Here is an 11,465-nt window from a genome sequence, read left to right as displayed (position 1 = left end):
TTCTTCATGGTGTCCTCCAGCCATAGTTCTTCATGGTGTCCCCCAGCCATGGTTGTTCTTCATGGTGTCCCCCAGCCATAGTTGTTCTTCATGGTGTCCCCCAGACATAGTTGTTCTTCATGGTGTCCCCCAGCCATAGTTGTTCTTCATGGTATCCCCCAGCCATAGTTGTTCTTCATGGTGTCCCCCAGCCATAGTTGTTCATGGTGTCCTCCAGCCATAGTTCTTCATGGTGTCCTCCAGCCATGGTTGTTCTTCATGGTGTCCCCCAGCCATGGTTGTTCTTCATAGTGTCCTCCAGCCATAGTTGTTCTTCATGGTGTCCCCCAGCCATGGTTGTTCTTCATGGTGTCCTCCAGCCATGGCTGTTCTTCATGGTGTCCTTCAGCCATGGTTGTTCTTCATGGTGTCCCCCAGTTATGGTTGTTCTTCATGGCTTATGTTCTCCAACCATGGTTGTTCTTCATGATGTCCCCCAGCCATAGTTGTTCTTCATGGTGTCCCCCAGCCATGGTTGTTCTTCATGGTGTCCTCCAGCCATAGTTGTTCTTCATGGTGTCCCCCATCCATGGTTGTTCTTCATGCTGTCCTTCAGTCATAGTTGTTCTTCATGGTGTCCCCCAGCCATGGTTGTTCTTCATGGTGTCCCCCAGCCATGGTTGTTCTTCATGGCTTATAATGTTCTCCAGCCATGGTTGTTCTTCATGGTGTCCCCCAGCAATGGTTGTTCTTCATGGTGTCCCCAGCCATGGCTGTTCATGGTGTCCCCAAGCCATGGTTGTTCTTCATGGTGTCCCCCAGCCATGGTTGTTCTTCATGGTGTCCTCCAGCCATGGATGTTCTTCATGGTGTCATCCAGCCATGGTTGTTCTTCATGGTGTCCCCAGCCATGGTTGTTCTTTACGGTGTCCCCAGCCATGGTTGTTCTTCATCGTGTCCCCAGCCATGGTTGTTCACGGTGTCCCCAGCCATGGTTGTTCTTCATGGTGTCCCCAGCCATGGTTGTTCATGGTGTTCCAAGCCATGGTTGTTCTTCATGGTGTCCCCCAGCCACGGTTGTTCTTCATGGTGTCCCCAGCCATGGTTGTTCTTCATGGTGTCCCCAGCCATGGTTGTTCTTCATGGTGTCCCCCAGTCATGGTTGTTCTTCATGGTGTCCCCCAGCCATGGTTGTTCTTCATGGTGTCCTACAGCCATGGTTGTTCTTCATGGTGTCCTACAGCCATGGTTGTTCATGGTGTCCCCAGCCATAGTTGTTCTTCATGGTGTCCTCCAGCCATGGTTGTTCTTCATGATGTACTCAAGCCATAGTTCTTCATGGTGTCCCCCGTCCATAGTTGTTCTTCATGGTGTCCTCCAGCCATGGTTGTTCTTCATGATGTCCCCCAGCCATAGTTCTTCATGGTGTCCTCCAGCCATAGTTGTTCTTCATGGTGTCCCCCAGCCATAGTTCTTCATGGTGTCCCCCAGCCATAGTTGTTCTTCATGGTGTCCTCCAGCCATAGTTCTTCATGGTGTCCCCCAGCCATAGTTGTTCTTTATGGTGTCCTCCAGCCATAGTTCTTCTCGGTGTCCTCCAGCCATAGTTCTTCATGGTGTCCCCCAGCCATAGTTGTTCTTCATGGTGTCCCCCAGCCATGGTTATTCTTCATGATGTCCCCCAGCCATAGTTCTTCATGGTGTCCCCCAGCCATAGTTGTTCTTCATGGTGTCCTCCAGCCATAGTTCTTCATGGTGTCCCCCAGCCATGGTTGTTCTTCATGGTGTCCCCCAGCCATAGTTGTTCTTCATGGTGTCCCCCAGCCATAGTTGTTCTTCATGGTGTCCCCAGCCATAGTTGTTCTTCATGGTGTCCTCCAGCCATAGTTCTTCATGGTGTCCCCCAGCCATGGTTGTTCTTCATGGTGTCCCCCAGCCATAGTTGTTCTTCATGGTGTCCCCCAGACATAGTTGTTCTTCATGGTGTCCCCCAGCCATAGTTGTTCTTCATGGTATCCCCCAGCCATAGTTGTTCTTCATGGTGTCCCCCAGCCATAGTTGTTCATGGTGTCCTCCAGCCATAGTTGTTCATGGTGTCCTCCAGCCATAGTTCTTTATGGTGTCCCCTAGCCATAGTTGTTCTTCATGGTGTCCCCCAGCCATAGTTGTTCTTCATGGTGTCCCCCAGCCATAGTTGTTCTTCATGGTGTCCTCCAGCCATGGTTGTTCTTCATGATGTCCCCCAGCCATAGTTCTTCATGGTGTCCTCCAGCCATAGTTCTTCATGGTGTCCCCTAGCCATAGTTGTTCTTCATGGTGTCCCCCAGCCATGGTTGTTCTTCATGGTGTCCTCCAGCCATGGTTGTTCTTCATGATGTCCTCCAGCCATAGTTCTTCATGGTGTCCCCTAGCCATTGTTGTTCTTCATGGTGTCCTCCAGCCATAGTTGTTCTTCATGGTGTCCCCCAGCCATAGTTCTTCATGGTGTCCCCTAGCCATAGTTGTTCTTCATGGTGTCCTCCAGCCATAGTTGTTCTTCATGGTGTCCTCCAGCCATAGTTGTTCTTCATGGTATTCCAGATTGGAACATTCATTCCTGCACAGTTGCTTGCTTGTTTATGCAGGACCCTTTGGTCTCCTCTCCCTGCGTAATTGGCCAACTTCAACTAGATGACCATTAGCGAGCGCACGGCTTCTGCCATCTCCTAAAGGCACTTCGTGGCTAATCTCTCCTGTGTGAAGCACTTCGGGTGAATCATTAAATGGATCAGACAAAGAAGAGATTGACCACGAACTCGGAGGAAGGGAGAGAGGATGGGAAATATCAATGACTTATTGCAGAAACTTTTTCTTTCTAGTTGCCAATACGTAAAAAATCCCATTGCGTAACGGGTTAGCGGGACACTCCTTTTTGTCTAACCCATCTTGAGGTTATCTTGAGATGATTTCGGGGCTTATGATCAGATACCTGATCAACCAGGCTGTGATTCATACGTCAGGCTGCGAGCAGCCGCGTCCAACAGTCTGGTTGACCTGTCCAGCAACCAGGAGGCATGGTCGACGACCGGGCCGCGGAGACGCTAAGCCCCGGAAGCACCTCAAGGTAACCTCAAGGTAACCTTAGCATCCCCGCGGCCTGGTCCTCGACCAGGCCTCTTTTTGTTACACACCCCCCAGGAAGCAGCCCGTAGCAGCTGTCTAACTCCCAGGTACTTATTTACTGCTAGGTGAACAACGACATCAGGGTGAAAGAAACTCCGCCAATTTGTTTCCGCCGGAGATCGAACGCGGAACCTTAGGACTACGTATCCCGAGCGCTATTTATTCAGCCGCCAGGCCCCCCATTCCACTTACTGACAACTAACACTGAAGATCTTTACGACATCTCTGCAAGTTGTCTGTTTCTAGTTGACATTTATGCCCTCTTGTTCAGCTGTTGGTAGCTTTGAACATTCCGTCTTTATCTAATTTGTCAATCTCCCTTATAATCTTATGTATCGTTAATATGTGACCCCTATACTGCCTCTCCTCCATCAATAAGATAAGGTCAAGTGTCCTCAGAATTTCCTCACAGCTCGGGCCCGTTTCAGCTAGGGTTGCATGTTCAAGGATTGGTCTCACATAGGTGGTGTACAATATTCTTAATGCTTTGCATTGAGGTTCTTGGATGCTGGTTTTTCCTTGGACAGAAGGTTTTCCATTATGTGGAGAAAGAGAGAGAGAGAGAGAGAGAGAGAGAGAGAGAGAGAGAGAGAGAGAGAGAGAGAGAGAGAGAGAGAGAGAGAGAGAGAGAGAGTCAGGGCGCCGCGTTGGTAATATCCTTGAAGATGTTTTCAGCTACTATAAAAAAAACTTAAGTCGACAACCCAAGTGGGGGCCACCGAGGACCCCGACATTCCATTTAAAGTGAACACCATGAGACAGGGCTGGAAACACCTTATCTCTTACATCTCTAGCATGCGTGTTCTCGCTATCACTTTCTCTGTGTGTGTATCTTGTCAGATAGACAAGATACACACACAGAGAAAGTGATAGCGAGAACACGCATGCTAGAGATGTAAGAGATAAGGTGTTTCCAGCCCTGTCTCATGGTGTTCACTTTAAATGGAATGTCGGGGTCCTCGGTGGCCCCCACTTGGGTTGTCGACTTAAGTTTTTTTTATAGTAGCTGAAAACATCTTCAAGGATATTACCAACGCGGCGCCCTGACTCTCTCTCTCTCTCCCTCTCTCTCTCCCTCCCTCCCTCCGCCCTCACCAGCCCAGGCCAGCGAGCCAGCAACGCGTGCCGCTGCCCCACATATGACTATGCCATTATTCCAGCCAACTGCTCCCCCCGCACCCCCCACCTTCAGGTTGCATGTTTCGTACCCAACGCGAACACCGCGACCAAACAGACACACTCGCGTCGCGAGACACAGTAATTAACGTTGCGCGAGCATTTACCCAGTAGTGCTTCCCTAATTGTGACCACGGAGGAGTGCGGCTTAGCTCTTCATGCGCCGCCCACTATACTTGTTGAACTTGTTGCCTTGCAATCTAACTGTTGTAATTTAACGTTCAAATTCTTTGGCTAATCTGACCTTAAAGTTGAAGGTGGAGGTGGCTTCTACAGCTTCTTTTTTCAGTCTATTCCACTTGTTGACCACAATGTTTTGGAACGTGTATTTCCTTGCAGTCCTTAGGCACATTTGCGTTTCCAGCTTCCACTTGTGTCCTGGCCTCCTACTTTCTCTCAATTTAATGAGGCTATCCTTATCCACCTTGTCTATTCCCCCCTCAATATTTTGTACGTTGTGATCATATCCCCTCACTCTGTTCTCTTCTAGGGTTATGAGAGTTTGCTCCCTCGGCCTATCATAGCGTCACCCTCTTAGCTGTGGCACTAATCTTGCTGCAAACCTCTGTACGTTTTCCAGTTTTGTTTTGTGCTTCACAAGATGGCAGATTCCACTGGTGTACAATTGGTGTCCAGTCTCGTGTTCTGTGTTGTGTTGAGAAAGAGAGAGAGAGAGAGAGAGAGAGAGAGAGAGAGAGAGAGAGAGAGAGAGAGAGAGAGAGAGAGAGAGAGAGAGAGAGAGAGAGAGAGAGAGAGAGAGAAAGAGAAAGAGAGAGAAAGAGAGAGAGAGAGAGAGAGAGAGAAAGAGAGAGAGAGAGAGAGAAAGAGAGAGAGAGAGAGAGAGAGAGAAAGAGAGAGAGAGAGAGAGAGAAAGAGAGAGAGAAAGAGAGAGAAAGAGAGAGAAAGAGAGAGAGAGAGAGAGAGAGAGAGAGAGAGAGAGAGAGAGAGAGAGAGAGAGAGAGAGAGAGAGAGAGAGAGAGAGAGAGAGAGAAATAATAGGTGAAGATTTTAATACTGTTGGCTTCAACATCACAGTTACTGGTACTGCACATGTGACAATCTGTCACATCGCTGTCTGTCCCGCATGCAGGAGTTGCCCAAGACGAGACGCAGCAGCCGTCGCTGAGAGCGCTTACACTCACAAAATTCAATAATGTCCCAGAAAGACTGGGCCCAGACGCGTGTACAGAGTCTTGGGGATATCATTTACAGTTTCACTGCTCCAATCGCTATTTCCTAGTTTATCCCCCATTTGATTTGTGATTTTTTGTTAATGATAAGCAACTTGATATAGTACGTGTAGATAACTGCGTATTTGTAAATATTAAGATGTAGTAAGTGTTTAAAATCGGGATAAGAATCCTCTGACTTCCGGAAATTTCACTTGCCAAGTGTAAGGCCTACCAACTTTCTCATGAGACTACACATACTGACAAAAGGGCATATAAACAAAATGTAAATTACTAAATCACACACTTTGTCCTATTGACAACTTTATTACATCTATTGACAATTTTATTACAACCTGTTGACGAAAACTAAGAACAGAAAAAAAAACGAAATTCAGATTTACACATAACCCTTAATGCACGCTTGTGTAGGTGAAGCAGTTCATCAAAAATATGCTCCAGCTTAGGACAAATATGCTCCAACCTCAGAGAAATATGCTCCAGCTTTAGATACACAGAGAAACCACACTACCGTAATATATCAATGAGATATGTCAAAGTTGGATTGGCTTCAGTAGAAGCCTTCAGACTTCCTGTGAATTCATGATAATCCCAGGTTGTATAACACATACCGTGTCGTGGTACAGGGGTAAGGTGGGAGGCAGGGAATACCCTGGTCGCTGGTTCCAGTCACCTCATTGATCTAATTGATGTTCTCACCAACATGTGTACTTCCACAACTTAGCCGACTCTTTCATGTAAATAAAAAATTGACGCCTTACAGGGATTATTAATGTTTGTTTATTATGACCCCCATACCCATCCCCATGGGCGGTAGTGGACCCCATCCCCATCCCCATGGGCGGTAGTGGACCCCATACCCATCCCCATGGGCGGTAGTGGACCCCATACCCATCCCCATGGGCGGTAGTGGACCCCATACCCATCCCCATGGGCGGTAGTGGACCCCATACCCATCCCCTGGGCGGTAGTGGACCCCATACCCATCCCCTGGGCGGTAGTGGACCCCATACCCATCCCCTGGGCGGTAGTGGATCGCATGTCCATCCCCTGGGCGGTAGTGGACCCCATACCCATCCCCTGGGCGGTAGTGGACCCCATACCCATCCCCTGGGCGGTAGTGGATCCCATGTCCATCCCCTGGGCGCTAGTGGACCCCATACCCATCCCCTAGGCGGTAGTGGACCCCATACCCATCCCCTGGGCGGTAGTGGATCCCATACCCATCCCCATGGGCGGTAGTGGACCCCATCCCCATGGGCGGTAGTGGACCCCATCCCCATGGGCGGTAGTGGACCCCATACCCATCCCCATGGGCGGTAGTGGACCCCATACCCATCCCCATGGGCGGTAGTGGACCCCATACCCATCCCCTGGGCGGTAGTGGACCCCATACCCATCCCCTGGGCGGTAGTGGACCCCATACCCATCCCCTGGGCGGTAGTGGACCCCATACCCATCCCCTGGGCGGTAGTGGACCCCATACCCATCCCCTGGGCGGTAGGGGATCCCATGTCCATCCCCTGGGCGCTAGTGGACCCCATACCCATCCCCTAGGCGGTAGTGGACCCCATACCCATCCCCTGGGCGGTAGTGGATCCCATGTCCATCCCGTGGGCGGCAGTGGACCCCCATGTCAATCCCCGTGGGCGGTAGTGGACCCCATACCCATCCCGTGGATGATACTGGACCCCATACCCATCCCCGTGGGCGGTAGTGGACCCCATACCCATCCCGTGGATGATAGTGGACCCCATACCCATCCCCGTGGGCGGTAGTGGACCCCATACCCATCCCGTGGATGATAGTAGACCCCATACCCATCCCGTGGATAATAGTGGATCCCATACCCATCCCCGTGGGCGGTAGTGGACCCCATACCCATCCCTGTGGGCGGTAGTGGACCCTATACCCATCCCGTGGGCGGTAGTGGACCCTATACCCATCCCCGTGGGCGGTAGTGGACCCTATACACATCCCGTGGGCGGTAGTGGACCCTATACCCATCCCCGTGGGCGGTAGTGGACCCTATACCCATCCCCGTGGGCGGTAGTGGACCCTATACCCATCCCCGTGGGCGGTAGTGGACCCTATACCCATCCCGTGGGCGGTAGTGGACCCTATACCCATCCCGTGGGCGGTAGTGGACCCCCATACCCATCCTGTGGGCGGTAGTGGACCCCATACCCATCCCCGTGGGCGGTAGAGGACCCCATACCCATCCCCGTGGGCGGTAGTGGACCCTATACCCATCCCGTGGGCGGTAGTGGACCCCATACCCATCCCGTGGGCGGTAGTGGACCCCATACCCATCCCGTGGGCGGTAGTGGACCCCATACTCATCCCGTGGGCGGTAGTGGACCCCATACCTATCCCCGTGGGCGGTAGTGGACCCTATACCCATCCCGTGGGCGGTAGTGGACCCCATACCCATCCCGTGGGCGGTAGTGGACCCCATACCCATCCCCGTGGGCGGTAGTGGACCCCATACCCATCCCCGTGGGCGGTAGTGGACCCCATACCCATCCCCGTGGGCGGTAGTGGACCCTATACACATCCCGTGGGCGGTAGTGGACCCCATACCCATCCCGTGGGCGGTAATGGACCCCATACCCATCCCCTGGGCGGTAGTGGACCCTATACCCATCCGGTGGGCGGTAGTGGACCCCATACCCATCCCGTGGGTGGTAGTGGACCCTAAACCCATCCCGTGGGCGGTAGTGGACCCCATACCCATCCCCATGGGCGGTAGTGGACCCCATACCCATCCCGTGGGTGGTAGTGGACCCTAAACCCATCCCGTGGGCGGTAGTAGACCCCATACCCATCCCGTGGGCGGTAGTGGACCCCATACCCATCCCGTGGGCGGTAGTGGACCCCGTGCCCATCCCGTGGGCGGTAGTGGACCCTATACCCATCCCGTGGGCGGTAGTGGACCCCATACCCATCCCCGTGGGCGGTAGTGGACCCTATACCCATCCCGTGGGCGGTAGTGGACCCCATACCCATCCCGTGGGCGGTAGTGGACCCCATACCCATCCCGTGGATGATAGTGGACCCCATACCCATCCCCGTGGGCGGTAGTGGACCCTATACCCATCCCGTGGGCGGTAGTGGACCCCATACCCATCCCGTGGATGATAGTGGACCCCATACCTATCCCCGTGGGCGGTAGTGGACCCCATACCCATCCCGTGGGCGGTAGTGTACCCCATACCCATCCCGTGGGCGGTAGTGGACCCCATACCCATCCCCGTGGACGGTAGTGGACCCCATACCCATCCCCGTGGGCGGTAGTGGACCCTATACCCATCCCCGTGGGCGGTAGTGGACACTATACCCATCCCGTGGGCGGTAGTGGACCCTATACCCATCCCCGTGGGCGGGAGTGGACCCTATACCCATCCTGTGGGCGGTAGTGGACCCTATACCCATCCCGTGGGCGGTAGTGGACCCGATACCCCTCCCGTGGGCGGTAGTGGACCCCATACCCATCCCGTGGGCGGTAGTGGACCCCATACCCATCCCCGTGGGCGGTAGTGAACCCTATACCCATCCCGTGGGCGGTAGTGGACCCCATACCCATCCCGTGGGCGGTAGTGGACCCCATACCCATCCCGTGGGCGGTAGTGGACCCCATACCCATCCCGTGGGCGGTAGTGGACCCCATACCCATCCCCGTGGGCGGTAGTGGACCCTATACCCATCCCGTGGGCGGTAGTGGACCCCATACCCATCCCGTGGATGATAGTGGACCCCATACCCATCCCCGTGGGCGGTAGTGGACCCTATACCCATCCCGTGGGCGGTAGTGTACCCCATACCCATCCCGTGGGCGGTAGTGGACCCCATACCCATCCCCGTGGACGGTAGTGGACCCTATACCCATCCCGTGGGCGGTAGTGGACCCTATACCCATCCCCGTGGGCGGTAGTGGACACTATACCCATCCCGTGGGCGGTAGTGGACCCTATACCCATCCCCGTGGGCGGGAGTGGACCCTATACCCATCCTGTGGGCGGTAGTGAACCCTATACCCATCCCGTGGACGGTAGTGGACCCCCATACCCCTCCCGTGGGCGGTAGTGGACCCCATACCCATCCCGTGGGCGGTAATGGACCCCATACCCATCCCCGTGGGCGGTAGTGGACCCTATACCCATCCCGTGGGCGGTAGTGGACCCCATACCCATCCCGTGGGCGGTAGTGGACCCCATACCCATCCCGTGGGCGGTAGTGGACCCCATACCCATCCCGTGGGCGGTAGTGGACCCCATACCCATCCCCGTGGGCGGTAGTGGACAAACCCAAAACCCATCCCGTGGGCAGTAGTGGACCCTATACCCATCCAGTGGGCGGTAGTGGACCCCATACCCATCCCGTGGATGATAGTGGACCCCATACCTATCCCCGTGGGCGGTAGTGGACCCCATACCCATCCCGTGGGCGGTAGTGTACCCCATACCCATCCAGTGGGCGGTAGTGGACCCCATACTCATCCCCGTGGACGGTAGTGGACCCCATACCCATCCCCGTGGGCGGTAGTGGACCCTATACCCATCCCCGTGGGCGGTAGTGGACACTATACCCATCCCGTGGGCGGTAGTGGACCCTATACCCATCCCCGTGGGCGGGAGTGGACCCTATACCCATCCTGTGGGCAGTAGTGGACCCTATACCCATCCCGTGGGCGGTAGTGGACCCGATACCCCTCCCGTGGGCGGTAGTGGACCCCATACCCATCCCGTGGGCGGTAGTGGACCCCATACCCATCCCCGTGGGCGGTAGTGAACCCTATACCCATCCCGTGGGCGGTAGTGGACCCCACACCCATCCCGTGGGCGGTAGTGGACCCCATACCCATCCCGTGGGCGGTAGTGGACCCCATACCCATCCCGTGGGCGGTAGTGGACCCCATACCCATCCCCGTGGGCGGTAGTGGACCCTATACCCATCCCGTGGGCGGTAGTGGACCCCATACCCATCCCGTGGATGATAGTGGACCCCATACCCATCCCCGTGGGCGGTAGTGGACCCTATACCCATCCCGTGGGCGGTAGTGTACCCCATACCCATCCCGTGGACGGTAGTGGACCCCCATACCCCTCCCGTGGGCGGTAGTGGACCCCATACCCATCCCGTGGGCGGTAATGGACCCCATACCCATCCCCGTGGGCGGTAGTGGACCCTATACCCATCCCGTGGGCGGTAGTGGACCCCATACCCATCCCTTGGGCGGTAGTGGACCCCATACCCATCCCGTGGGCGGTAGTGGACCCCATACCCATCCCGTGGGCGGTAGTGGACCCCATACCCATCCCCGTGGGCGGTAGTGGACAAACCCAAAACCCATCCCGTGGGCAGTAGTGGACCCTATACCCATCCAGTGGGCGGTAGTGGACCCCATACCCATCCCCGTGGGCGGTAGTGGACCCTATACCCATCCCGTGGGCGGTAGTGGACCCTATACCCATCCCGTGGGCGGTAGTGGACCCCATACCCATCCCGTGGGCGGTAGTGGACCCCATACCCATCCCCTGGGCAGTAGTGGACCCTATACCCATCCCGTGGGCGGTAGTGGACACCATACCCATCCCGTGGGTGGTAGTGGACCCTAAACCCATCTCGTGGGCGGTAGTGGACCCTAAACCCATCCCCGTGGGCGGTAGTGGACCCCATACCCATCCCGTGGGTGGTAGTGGACCCTAAACCCATCCCGTGGGCGGTAGTGGACCCCATACCCATCCCGTGGGCGGTAGTGGACCCTATACCCATCCCGTGGGCGGTAGTGGACCCCATACCCACCCCCGTGGGCGGTAGTGGACCCTATACCCATCCCGTGGGCGGTAGTGGACCCCATACCCATCCCCTGGGCGGTAGTGGACCCTATACCCATCCCGTGGGCGGTAGTGGACCCCATGCCCATCCCGTGGGCGGTAGTAGACCCTATACCCATCC

This window comes from Procambarus clarkii, chromosome 26, assembly GCF_040958095.1.
Source record: "Procambarus clarkii isolate CNS0578487 chromosome 26, FALCON_Pclarkii_2.0, whole genome shotgun sequence".
In the NCBI taxonomy this organism is placed as follows: Eukaryota; Metazoa; Arthropoda; class Malacostraca; order Decapoda; family Cambaridae; genus Procambarus; species Procambarus clarkii.
Note: the sequence above shows the minus strand (reverse complement) of the source record.